This window comes from Somniosus microcephalus, chromosome 27, assembly GCF_052327205.1.
Source record: "Somniosus microcephalus isolate GS21.2 chromosome 27, FLI_Smic_1.0, whole genome shotgun sequence".
Taxonomy (NCBI): domain Eukaryota; kingdom Metazoa; phylum Chordata; class Chondrichthyes; order Squaliformes; family Somniosidae; genus Somniosus; species Somniosus microcephalus.
In genome coordinates, this window is record NC_141013.1 from 25,189,002 (window position 1) to 25,202,981 (window position 13,980).

General features: G+C 39.9%; 1 long non-coding RNA gene across 1 annotated transcript; it reads right to left on the bottom strand.

Moving 5' to 3' along the window:
• Nucleotides 1-510: 510 nt before the first annotated feature.
• Nucleotides 511-12,700, bottom strand: LOC147100083 (uncharacterized). The gene is made up of 4 exons (XR_015073828.1): nucleotides 12,288-12,700; nucleotides 6,556-6,703; nucleotides 4,367-4,552; nucleotides 511-2,940 (listed from the first exon to the last, which is right to left on the bottom strand). It is a non-coding gene; the product is annotated as an uncharacterized LOC147100083 (long non-coding RNA).
• Between the last annotated feature and the right edge of the window lie 1,280 nt (nucleotides 12,701-13,980).

A 13,980-nucleotide genomic window follows, 5' to 3' on the forward strand; every position in this document is an offset into this window, starting at 1 on the left:
GATTATTCATGCTGTGCCTGAATCTAGACTAAAACACTTTGCTCTGCAAAATGTATCTTTTACAAAAATGCTACCAGTGTACAAAAGGCAGAGATGTGCTGAAGCAACAACATTCAGTGAGCTGAGTAATAAAAAAAAATGAATAATTGGAGTGTTTTATAATTGAATTGAGATTATGCATGTAATTGTTATGCGTGGATCAGGATTTCCAGATATTAGGAGTAAACAGGAAGCATTTTTAAACTATTGGAACCATGTGCTTGGATGGTGTATGTATTTTATACTGTACCGACAAGTTTAAGTTATATTTCTGCACCGACCTGCTATCCTTATCCCTTCTGTTGATATCTTATTGATACAAGTGATACTGAACACAAGGAAGTGCAGAGAGTTGCAACTGAACTAATCGAGTGTGGTAAAGGAACAGCTCCTCCTTATGGAACTCTCAAACACAGCCATTCTGAGATCACCACAGGTTTTGATGCATAAATTAAATATACAGTAAACTTAATGGGTTTTGTTTTGAGTAAAGGGAAAACTTTTTTCCCCAGCCCTATACTGGGCCAAACTTAAGGTTAAAGATGACAAACTTTTGGTTCCATTCCTGCCCATTTAATTGAATCTGATTTCAAAACAATAAACAGACTTCTGAGGGATTTACACGTTGCTGGAACCATAATTTTATTAATGAGAATTAATAATCTCTCACGTTTTCTAGTACACTATTTTTTGGTCTGGTGGTACAAGATGGATATTTACACATACATCATCAAGCTGCTGCTTGGTTAACCCAACAGGTGAAGAGGATCCCTTCAAGCACAGCTTCCTACTGGAAGTGTAGAATTAATTAATTTACCTTTTTAATGCAGCAAAGACTGATTGTATGAACGTTCCCTCTCTCTGCAAGCTATAGGGGTCAAATATGAAATGAGTTTGGGCAGCCTCAATACAGGTGATAGTGCCTATGGATCTTCTCTCACGGCCAGCTGGAAGGGTCCCACTTGAAATGAATTTGAGGCATCATAATCCAGGTGTGAGTTGTTATGGGCTACAAGCACAAAATGGCCCACAATTTGGCAGCCCTGTAGGAAGTGGTTGTTCAGCTCATGAGATGGCAATGGTGTAAAAAGGCTTTCATCACTCAACATGAATTCCACCAAGCGCAGGATCCTGAAATCTGGGTACCAAAGCAACCTCTTTTGATATCGCTGGGAACTTTCCTACCCTCCCTCAAAGACATACCAAAACTTGCCTCAATCTTTATTGCCATTCAACCAGAAAATACAAACAAAGCATGAGAAAGAGAACATGGAAGAACTCTTATCTGATGATGAGTGGAAATCCATCAGAGAGACAGCACATTTTCCATCTGCAACTCACTGAAAGAGGGACATGCCCCTCTCCTGCATGCACATTTGTAACTCTGAAGCCTTAGAGCAGTGATGAGAAGGTGATTGAGTTCTACTGGAATCTATAGGGGAAAAAACAATTACCAGATCTCCACTGAGCTAAAACCAGCATGTTTCTTTCTGACACTTTCATAGTAACCTCAATAGATCTGCAAAACGGGCAAACTTCCAAGCTGTCTCCAAATCATCTGTAGTTTGGCAGTCAGAACTGGTGGCAGATAATGGCCCGGAATTTGCAGTTGTAATGATGGCAAAATGTCAGCGCTCGCCGTCATTACTGTGTAAAACTGACAGCAGTTTCTGATGTCCGCACATGCAAAGTTAAACACGGAAATGTGGAAGTTGCTGTGGGTGATACCCTACTCCTCAATAGGGTGCACTGTTGCAGTCTTTACAGATGCAGTCAACACAGAATCAGTGACTTGATGTGAACTTCAACTTTTTACGCACTATTCTCGCTGTAAAAAACATTGAAAAAGTTAAGCCTTGAATGAGGTGCAACTGAGTTTTTAACAACGTACTAAGTCATAATTACGGCTGAACAACCTCTCTGACCCTGAAAAACTAATTTTATTTGTGGACTGTCATTCCCTCCATTCCATGATAAAAATTCCATAGATTTTTTAAATAATTGTTTTTTTAAGTTTGTTTATGTTATTTAAGTTTCTACCTTAATCCTATGTGTATGTCCCAATCTTTATTTCACTGTCTGTAAAATTATTAAAAAGTGAATGATCAAACCTGCTTTTTACTTGCTGGTTTGCTATCTGTGAGAATTCTTCAAGCTGATTGGTTACGCAGCCTGCTTGATGACTTCACTGTTGCTAGACACCACAGACCCCCAATAGATGGCGCCAGATGAAAAGTCACGTCGGAAAAAGGGAAACCGACGCCACAGAGCCTACTGAAACTCTGTGGGCAGCTTCCTTCGAGGTAGGCAGCAACACCGTCACTTCGCTGCTGACCGCTAAATCAGGACCAATGTTTCACTGACTAACCAAAGTGTTTGAGGCGGTGTGGAACATGGCCAAGTTGGGGGAAAAAAATAACTTTACCATTGGACAGAAGATTGTCCACAATTCTCCACACCACAGTCTTGTATATTGGTTCTCTCCAGGTGTGGTGACACTAGCAAGGCTACATTTATTGCCTATCCTAGTTGCCAAGAATGTTGCTGGTGGTGGGCATTCTCGACATTCTCATAACATTTTTTTTGTAACAGCTGAATGGCTTGCTAGACTACTTCAGTGACGTAGGGCCCAATTTTAGCTCCGGGTCAGTTTTCGGCAGGTAAATCCTGCAATTCTGCTCCTCCTGGCACCACAAGGAAAGTTACCATTTTGGGCCTCTTGTCCCAATCCACTTTGCCGTTAGGTTAGCCTGATGGGAAACTCACTGCGGCTTCTCGCTCCAGTCGGCGAGTTGAAATTTCACGCATATGTAAGAAAGGCCCCTGCTGGCCTTGGCTGTGTGTCCTTGTCATCTGCTCAGTTGAGCGGGTTAAATTGCGATGGGCCAGCTTCCGACAGATCTAGGGTGGGCAAGTAATAAGAACATAAGAAATAAGAAATCTGGGCAATTTTAACTGCCCACAAGCTCAGTTTCTGTGGGCAGGGTTAAAATCGACCCATGGGTGGCATTTTAACTTGTGACCTCTGGGCTGCTAGTCAAGTACCATAATCACAATGCTACCACAACCTTTGTTTTTGCCCTTAGCCAGGCAGATTCCCAGGAGAAAGAAGGGAAATCATAGGGACAAAAATCACAGGGAAAGAAGCTAAGATATATGGGGTTTTTTTAATTCATATATATGATCATTTTTTGTTTTGTACATTACGTCGTAGAAAACTTTACTACTTTAAAAAAAGATCAGTTAAGTTCTGAGGCAATAACTTGTCAACTGCTCTCTTATCTAAAGCTCGTGTGCACTGTGAAATAAGGCAGTGTGAAATGGGAGCATCACCTTTTTAATGCAAATATTACTATGTTTTATTGGTTACAAGCATGCAGGCAAGTGTGTTTCATCATCTGTAAAGGGAAGCCCAGAAGTGCACAGTGCTTCAAATTGAACTGCAAACTCAAGGGTATATTGTGCAGTAAACTGCTACAGCTGAATTATACAATCATATATTTTAACCAGCAGGGTGGGGAGAGTTACCATCAGTGACTGTAATACTTGACTGTGCTACTCTAAGAAAGCACAAAGCATGCATGTCAGCATGTAATATTAGATAATGTAGGTGTCCTTTGGAACATAATTGCTTTTAGTCAAATGCTGCCTGTTGTGCTCAGTGATTTGACACATGGATGCAGATTTATGTGAAGAGGATTCTATCTAGGGACATATTTATCAGTACCAGGCATTCATGTAACCTGCAGCTTATGGAAACTCATTAAGTGACTGAAGCTGAAAGTCTGCTGCTCAAAACAACCAAAATCACAAAGGGAATAGTGAAAATAGCTGACACAAGATGGACTAAACACATTTTTAAGGGTAATGCATTCTGCTGCTCTGTAATCAGAGATCTGGGTTTTCAAGCATGATGCCAAGGTATTTGGTGTATTAAGAATCAGCAAATATGATTTATAATTACACTAAACCTCTTGATAATTGTGCTTCAGAGAGACAATTAGGCTTTTGCAGTTGAGGGAAACTAAAGACAGAATACAAAATGAAGACATTACATTGCTAATTGCTGACAATGCCTCTACTCTTCAGCACTGCTTTTCGAAACAAATGATTTCTTCATTCCTTGGGATGTTGGAATTTAATTTTGGTGAACAAACTTGTAGTTAGGTTAACTGCACCATGATGGATATTTACCATAATGACGATGATGATCTAAAGGGCTCTCTTATTATAAAACCCTCTGAAGTCGGCATGTATAAAGTATTCATATGAAACGGACTCAAAAACACATTTTCTATGGTCTATGTATGTAGAAAAACGAACACACCTGTCTACATAAGATGACAGGTGGGCTATTCCATTGATTCAGCGGATAAGGTCATCACAGGAAGTGGCAGAGTTACACAGACAAGGAAGTTTCGATCCCTAGTTTTGATCCCTGGCCTGGGTTGAGTTAGCAGATCTCAGCAGGGCAGCAGTGTCGATGCTATAATTGACTTCAGCAGATCACGGGCTAGGAAGAGGAAATATATTAGCCAGGGGTTCCTACTCTGGATTGCTAACCAGTGCCTCCTACTGGAAAGTGAACGTGTGGACAAAGGCTAAGGAGAGGGGTGGCTTTGGCGGAGCTATTCCGTGTTTGAACACCCTGCCAGCATTGAAACACGTAGAACGGCTATTTGGGTGAGATACCTTAGGGTTGAACATAAGAACATAAGAACATAAGAAATAGGAGCAGGAGTAGGCCAATTGGCCCCTCGAGCCTGCTCCGCCATTCATTAAGATCATGGCTGATCTGATCCTAACTGCCAATCCACTATGACAGGACTATCTCCTGAATCTAACAGAATTAGACGCACGAAACAGGAGCAGGATCAGGCTACACGGCCCCTGGGCCCGCTCCGCTACCCACAGGGCCATGACCGATCCGAACCTAGACTCATGTCCAAATTCCTGCCCGCTCCCCGTAACCCTTAATTCCCTTTTCTTCTAGGAAACTGTCTATTTCTGTTTTAAATTTATGTAATGATGTAGCTTCGACAGCTTTTTGGGGCAGCATATTCCATGGGCCTACCACCCTCTGAGTGAAGTAGTTCCTCCTCATCTCAGTTTTGAGCAGGTTGCTAGCAATGTTTGCCCTAAGTTTTTTTTCCGTGCGCGGTCCCTTTAAATTTGCTGCGCAGCCGCGCACGCGCGGTATTTCCAGCAGTAACAGCTTGTGAGCAGCCTGCATGGGACCTCCCGATTGATGCACGGCTGCGTGCCCGCGCACCTTAGGGGGAACACTGGTTGCTGGTGCCCATGGAACCATACCTCAGTATAGTCACTGCCTTCAAGATAGGAAAAAACTATAAACCTGTTTTATGCGATAGGACAAACAAATAAAGTTTCATATAAAGATTTAGCAAGCCAATGATACCAATACTGATTATGTAAGATGCAAGATTGGCTTGATAACAATTTATGCTAATCCGAACATTATTACCTATTTGCTTTTCAGAGGATTATATATGAGTTACTATGTATGCACTTTGTTACTATGTGTGGAATTAGTTGCTAAAAGCAATCACATTTTATTTAGTTAATCTATATATATAAATGAATCGTTCTGTCTGTCTGTCTATCTGTCTGTCTGTCCTCGGGTGTGCGTCTGTCCGGCTATGCGCTCGAAAGTTATACGGCGTACCTATGCGCGCGTTACCTCCGAAGAAAGCTTACACTTCCGGGACGCTCGTAAGCATATTTACTTTTCGGTCGGACGAAAATTGTTCGCGCCTTATGCAAAAAACCTTCAAAATTAAACTCATTATCTGCTAGCATTGATTGACTGACGTCAAGGTTCGACCAATCCTGTGCCATCAGGATTGACCAATCCTACAGTACGGTCCCCTGATGGTTGGCCAATCGGTGTGTGTGTGTGTGGGCGGGACTAATTGTTTTCATCTCAGGGATCTGGCAGCCATTGTTTCACTGCCATTACTTCAGCTTCCAGCTCAAACTACTTTGATCATCCAGCTTTGAAAAAGTTAGTATCTCTTTTAAAAATAACATAAGATTTACCAAAAATGTTTTATAAGTACTTTCACTTTCATCTTTCAAGGTATTAAAGGGTAGAAATGTTGCCCGGCAGCAGATTCACAAAGGGACACAGACAGGGCCCTAAAGCCTGGGACTCGATTTAAAATGTTGCCTGGCAGCAGATTCACAGAGGGACACAGAAAGGCCCCAAAGCCTCGCACTCGATTTAAACCGCCCGGCCCAAAACAGCCCTGGCAAAGCCGGGCTCCCCCCAGCTAGTACTTTATAAAAGAGGTACTTATTAAAACTGGTGAAGTTGCAGTGCTGTCTTTTATCAAGCCCAATATGAACAAGAACATAAACAAATTTCAATGTTTCAATATTTGAATAAAGTGAAAAATCTGAAAAGTCCTGATATATTCGATGTTTTAGGTTTTCTAATCCCTTAATTTCCCTCTGGTTTCCACAATCGTCACCTTGTAAAATTGCATCTTTCACCTGGGAAAGTGGAATGAATTAGCCCGGGGGCGTTCCTGGGATTATCTTTTTGTTTAATTTCTTCGCTCCTCCCCTCTTCTCCTATTCATGTTGGTCTTTGATTCAACGGGCACTGGCAATCCTCCAGTATCTTGTCCAAGTGGCAACTCTTCATGAAAATAAGATATAGAAAATAAAACACAATTTTCTAACTTTAGTCTTATCAATAAATTACACAGGATTAAGCTGATCGGTTTCACATTGCCATCAAATGCCCTCAGAATGCCTACTGCCACTTGTTTAGCCTTGTTGATAACAGTTTTATATTGTATGGATCCTTTAATGAATGGTCAGTAATTACACCCATTCTACATACCCATATTTTCTACTTATTCCACGACTCATTACCTTGCATTTATCCACATTAAAATCTATCTTCAATTCCTTAGCCCGCTCTCTCGTGTTGTCCAGATCCCTTTGAATGCCTAATATCTTTCTTACAGAAGTTCTCAAAGGGTTCTTATTACTGGGGAGCATTTGCTGTTAAAGGGAATGTCAGACAAAACCGATCAATGTATTTGTAATCCAGAGAAAGCGACCTTTGGTTAAGATAAGCTGATAAATTACATGCTAGTCATTGTAACTTGTTCCTCATTTTTCTCCTCCTTTGAATAGTGCAGTAGACATTCGATGTGAGTCTCAATCAACACTAATACTAGAGGATGTGAGATAATCTTATCAACAGTAATGCTCAGAAGCAATCTTAGACACACAGAAGCAGTTAGAAGGGAAAGCACTAATTGTGTCCAAATGCTATTTGACAGCTCCTTTTGTTGACAAAATCAATAGTTTCTACTATAAAAAAACTGACAACAGATTATATGTGAACCTTTATCACAAATCACTGGTATGCAGTGGGAGTGGTATAAATAGATTTATTTGGAAATTGCTACATACTATGAGATGGGGACCTTTACAATGGTTAATAATGGGAAATCTTTGGATCCTGCTTTAATAGAGAGTATATTTACCTCAGTCTGATAATTTAAGAAACAAATGTCACTCATACCAACTTTTTGCTAAAATTAGTGAATGGATCACAATAATGCTTTATTAGATTAGGTTATGATGGCATAAATATCAGCCCTGAATATTTGCAGTGGTTCGCATTTACAAGAGCTTTTTCAGTACAGAGATTCAGATAATAATCTAGATGGTAATATATTGCAACACTTTATAAAGCACATAATTATATATCTGTAGCTCCGTCTGCAAGTTCATGGGCCAGCTACAAATTCAAACCAGCACGTGATGGAGACAGTGCTTCATTCTCAATTCTGTCGTACACCGCGCGCACAGTACATTTTTTTACCCCTTTTATTTATTGAGCTGGTTAACGTGTAGTGGAACAGGCAGGAAGAGGGAAAAAAATCAGTTGTGCAGCAGAGTCCACAAGAGACAAGAAAACCTTAACTAATGATGAGAACGGGTAGTAGCAGCCATTTTTATCAGACATGCCAGATTCAGGTGGTGATGATGTGTTTTAATCCTTGAGCCTTCAATTCATTCCAGAGGCTGCGGTTTGCCCAGCCCAGTTCCGAGACTGGGATTCTGCCAGTTTGCTATATAGAACAGATGTTGGGTTAGTTAGAATTCACATATGAATCTGATCTCGTTTTTGCATAATAAATAAGGTAATGGTATAAACTGCACTCCTACACACCGCAGCTGTCCTCTAATAAGAATGAATTCAGGTCTAGCTGCAATGATACATTGTCCCATGTTACCATGTACCAACTGTCCTACAAGCAGCATCCCAGGATCAACCTTTAGGTGACCCTCTGCTTTTGTAGCTTTGACCTTTGAGCACGCTTTTTCTCTGGCGTTGACACTGTGAGCCCTTTCACAAACTACGTCTCCTGCTTTATATCAAACAGTAAAAAAAAGTCCTATCTCTGGTTGCCAGTTTGGTTGAAAAGCAATCACCTGCTGAAGGCAAACGGCAAACCCAAAGCAGCAATAAAGTTTTGCTACCCCAAAACACAATTGATATTGGATTATTTTCATATCTGAAAAATTTCACATTCGTGTCAAAACACCATATTATAGTTCTCTTCTTATTGGTTTATCACTGCAGCTTTCAAAATAAATGGATCACCGCTTCTTAAAATATTATTTATTTCAACCTTATCAATTTTTTATTAAAATAAATAGACATTGATCAGATCCATCAAAAAAAAATGCCTGAATAGAACAACATTGTAAACTGTCATTAGGTTCCAATTCAATTGTCACAGTCATGATCTGCCTTGGGATTCCTGGGCAGGCTGATTGATAGTTTAGTGCTAAAGCACTTCTGGCTTCTTTGAACTTTATATCTATTTTTGTCACATTAGTTTTCAGATAATTAAAGGAGAAAGAGGTTTGGGGGCAATACCTCCCATTAAAAGTACTCTCCCAATATCTATCGGGGGAAAAATATGATCAGCAAATATATTTGTACCGACAGTAAATCATTAACATTTGCTACCCAATGGGTTTCTGCACTTTCACTTCCAGTCCAGTGACATTACTTGTGTCCCAGTGCAACTGGGAGCTGATCCAGAGCCAACTGATCCCAGAACAAAACACGCAATTAGTTTTGTGCGTAACTTTAATTTTTTTTTCATGTATTGTTTTGTCCCTCGCCCCATTATGGTTTGCCATCCTTGGCTGACAGAATGGGCAGGATGTCTACTCTCAGACCTCTGCTCATACTGGCTTTCACAGCCTTCAACCAATCTAACTTCAACTTTACTTTTACTTGGCATTGGTAATGTGTCTGTTTTATTGAGGCTATGTGATTTTTAATTTATTATTTATTATTATGGCATAACTTACTGATACATAGTGAGCATAAGACTGCAACTTCATCTTAGGTTCAAATTACATCTATAAACCTATCAAGCTTCACCATTCACGGTTAATAAGGTTATCTGACTTCTTGGAATTAATTATTGTCCTATTAGTCACTCCATGTCATCCTATATAAAGAGAATGGAGAAGCAGGGGCCATTTACAAAGATGATTGGTACATGAACACGAGAAGAACTGGTTTCAAATCTGGCTAATTGAATTGACTCAGTAATAGAGCCCAAAAAGGAGACAGTGCAAAAATAACCCACTATGTGTGGCACGTCACATTGTATCTCTAATGCCATTAATCTAACTTCATGTTAGCTTGGTCACATTATTAGTTTTTCTCAGCTGCATCCAATATTCCAAATCAAACCTAACCAGTGACCTTTACTAGGATTGCATTGACTTAATATCAAATGCCCTTGAGATGTAACCCAGTACAGGATTAGCTTTATTTATGAAACCTTCATATTGATGGGATGTTTCCAGTGAATGATCAATAATCACACCCAAATCCTTTTGCTTTTCCACTTTTGCTAATGGACATCCCTTCATCTTGTATAAGTATCTCATGTTCCAGTGAACATAACTGTACATTTGTCTACATTAAATGCATCTGTCATTCCCCTATCTATCTATTTTATTTGATCCAGATCTCTGAAGGCATCAACTTCGCTTCTACTGGTCCCCAGACCATATAGCTGGATTTCACGAGGAAATGTTGTAATATTACACGGCATATCCTTTTCTGTATCAGTCTATTATAATATAAATAGAGGGGCCCAGAGCAGATGTCTGCAGATCTCTAGTAATCAAAACATATTACTGATTTTGCTTTACAATATTCATAATTAGAGCTGTGCAGAAAATGAACATTGCAGTTATCTGACAGAAAAAATGTGTGTGTTATAAAGTGAAACTGTTGGATTCAGTGACTAAAGAATAAACATGCATCAGAGCTCAGAAAATAGTAGGTGGGAGAAATGCCTGAAGGACAGGATAAAGAGAATCAAGCTTTAGGGCAAGGGATGAGATCTGTTGAGGTTTGAGAAGACTTCCTGCCAGTCCAATGTACCGTGGAGAACATTATTTTGTTAGGCAGACCAATGACTGAACATGAACTCACTGCCTGAAAGGGTGGGAGAGGCAGAAACCCTCATCACATTTAAAAAGTGCTTGGATATGCACATGAAGTGCCGTAACCGACAGGGCAACGGACCAAGAGCTGGAAAGTGGGATTAGGCTGGATCGCTCTTTTTCGGCCAGCACAGACACGATGGACCAAATGGCCTCCTTCTGTGCCGTAAATTTCTATGATTCTGTGGAAAATTTGGTCAGATTGTGAGAGACTTGTCAAATTAATGGACAGTGCGTTAGTTCAAACTCCAGCTCAGCATTCAGGATTGGCATATTTTATGAGTTTGCATCCAGTTTACTACCCTAAGCACTTCATAAAGAAAAAAAAGAAAGACTTGCATTTATATAGCGCCTTTCACGAACTCCGGACATCCCAAAGTGCTTTTCAGCCAATGAAATACTTTTGAAGTGTAGTCACTGTTGAAATGTAGGAAACGCAGCAGCCAATTTACGCACAGCAAGCTCCCACAAAGCAATGCAATAATGATCAAATAACCCCTTTTCCAATATGTAACAGAAATGTTAACAACAATAAAAACAGTGGCTCAATGCAGCATTAGCATTTTATCAGTAGTTTAATTGCCTTGTTAAAGTCTTTCAGTCGGTTTTTTCTAATTAATACTTTGATTTAATGTAGAAATGTTATTCTATTTGTATTTTCATTTAATAAATTATTCAATGATGACGTCTTTACAAGAGATTCATCACCAGAATTGTGGAATTATATTGTACACATTTTTAATGCCTGTTGGAGGTGGATGATGCACGATATGCACTGTTGTAATTAAATCTGTTTTTCATTTGGTCTTTTCATCAAAGGGAAGAATGTCAGCCTTGGTAACAGAAAACATTTCTACTTGTGCTCCATATCGGCACCAAGCAATCCAGAACTTGGTTTAGCAAGGTACAGAGCAAACCATTCTCTAAACTCTGTTAACAATGCCTGTGTTTCCACACACGCCATCCGAGGGGCCTGTTGGAAGCTGCCAATTCTGTGTCAAATTACAAGCAGTTCTTAATTTGCTGAAATATCATTTTCTGAGGTGGGCACATTTCTAGATCCTTGTTTCTCAGTCGTTTCAAAGCTCTGCACAGAACTGACGATGCACCTAAATTCCTGGCATCACTCCAATGCTCCACCAGCACTGTATACTGTGTGCATTATAAATAGAATGTAGAGCTTGGTAAAGTCATATATGGAGCACTCTGTGAATTATGCAGTGCAGTGTTACTCACTGGAGTATTTCTGTTTGTTGTTGGTCCCCGTTATAAATTCTTTATCTGCTATCTACACAGTTTTCCCTTGATATTTCTTAGCATCTTTAATGCTATTTGAGTTTTGAAAATCCTTGTTGCTTCATATTTTCAGGGCTGCTAAACCCAATAATACTTAAATACATAAATTCCTCATGTCAATATTTCTGAAATACGTTTCCTGTTCATTGTTTTCTTGCTTCCCAATTGAACAGCACAGCGTTTAAATTTCAAGTGAACTATTTCAATGACAAAATGGGAAAACCAAGGTGGCGGAGATATTCTAAACAATTTCTATAAAGCAGTCCATTTTTGCATTCTATTTCTAAATGGAAATCATAGCATAAACATCTTCAGAAATATATTTCCCTTGATCTTTACCATTAAGCTTCATCACTTAATATTATATCCTTGAGTCACAGGGTACTCAGTATTAATCCCTGCACAGACTGTTGAAAACAAACCTGCTTTGGGAAACAGCGTCGATATCTGCTCTCATCACCTTATTAAAACAGTGACAGACTATGTAGGGCCTCAGGGACAAGTCATCCTTCTTGGTTAGAGCCAGTGGTGTTGTCCACAGGGACTGTGAAGGCTCAGTCATTCCTATCTTCAATATCTCCAAGACATGTTGTCAGATTAAGGCTGTATTTCTTTTCCAGGGCAGAAGAGCAGGGATGCTCTCTCTTGGGTGCTGCAACCCTGGCATCAATCATATGGCACAGAGTTGTAATCCCTGCATCTTTTAGCTGTCAGTGCCTTGGAACCTTGCCAGCAAATCACAACTCAGGACAGTAGTCCAGGCAGCTCAAGATCGTCTCTTAATATCCCGAACAATTACGTACACAGTAGCTTTTGGTGCTACTCTCCTTTGGCAACAGGACACACCATTCACTTCCTACCATGGACTAAACCCTGCTGTATGATTGTATCCTTATTATTTGGGGTTTCTCTTATTGTTATTCAGGTAGAATTCAAAGAATGCTCTTTTTGGGTAGCTTGGTATCCCACATGTTTGATGAAAGATCTTGTGGGTGTAGGATTGCTATAACAATCAAGAGTTTTGGAGGAGTCTATGACTTGCCTGTTGGAACCTCATTACAATTGCTCCAAATTTCCACGTGCTCTAAGCAGCTGCCTGGGTCAACCTCAGAAGACATATGTCCTTGGTACAGCTGCCTCCAGTTGTATTTGTTGTGCCCCCAAACATATAACGACAAGCCCTCTCCTGGGCAGATGGTGATGAGTTTGTGTCCTAGAGCTGCCTGTCACCTGAAATCATTTGCCTCCAGATGGGTTTCATCAGTTCTCAGTTAGACTGCTGGATGGACTGACAGAGGCATTTCACTTTAGGAGCTGGAGGAAAACTGACAGAATCAGCCCTGCCCTTCTGACATCGCTCCTCCTGTTAGCCAATTACAGACCAGCACTGGCAGCAGGTCCAAATGTCTAAAGTTTAATGCTATAAGTCTAAGACAACAAAGGTGGAAAGAGTCATGTCAGGTCCTATTTTTTGAGAATACCGAAACATGGAAAGAAGAATACATGGTTTGTTTTGTATTAAGTTACTTATAAAGAACAATTATCACTTTGTTAGAAGATAACATTTACTTTAATCTGATGCAAGTTATGTATATTGTGAGTTTAAAAAGTTTACTCCAGGAACATGACGAGCTTGTAAAGACCAATTATTCAAAATGTCTTACTTGTACAGATTTTGTACAGCAATTTGTGTGGATATTATATTATAATGATACAGAGTTTTAATTCAAGTTTACTGAGCACTGGGACTAGTGTAAATAAATGCACTGTTGACTGTTAAACTGTAGCTTATGCAAACAACCTGATGGCTCCAATCCAAATATGGCACCGGGTGCAATCACTTTCCTCTTTTAGAACAAAATGCCAGTCAGAGATGTTTGCCATCAAGCTGAAAAGGCCTGTTTTCCAAAATCCTTTTCTCAAACCACATTAGAACAATGAATACAGTAATGGGCAAATTCACAATATTGACTTCTGATTGTTTGCACTGTGATATGAAAGGACTTGAATTGACATTTCTAGGGTTTCTGTTTCTTCCTACTTTTTAAATACATTTTGCTCCCTCCCCATAAATCTCAGCCAAATATGGCCCCCAGTTCAGAGGACATGGAAGGT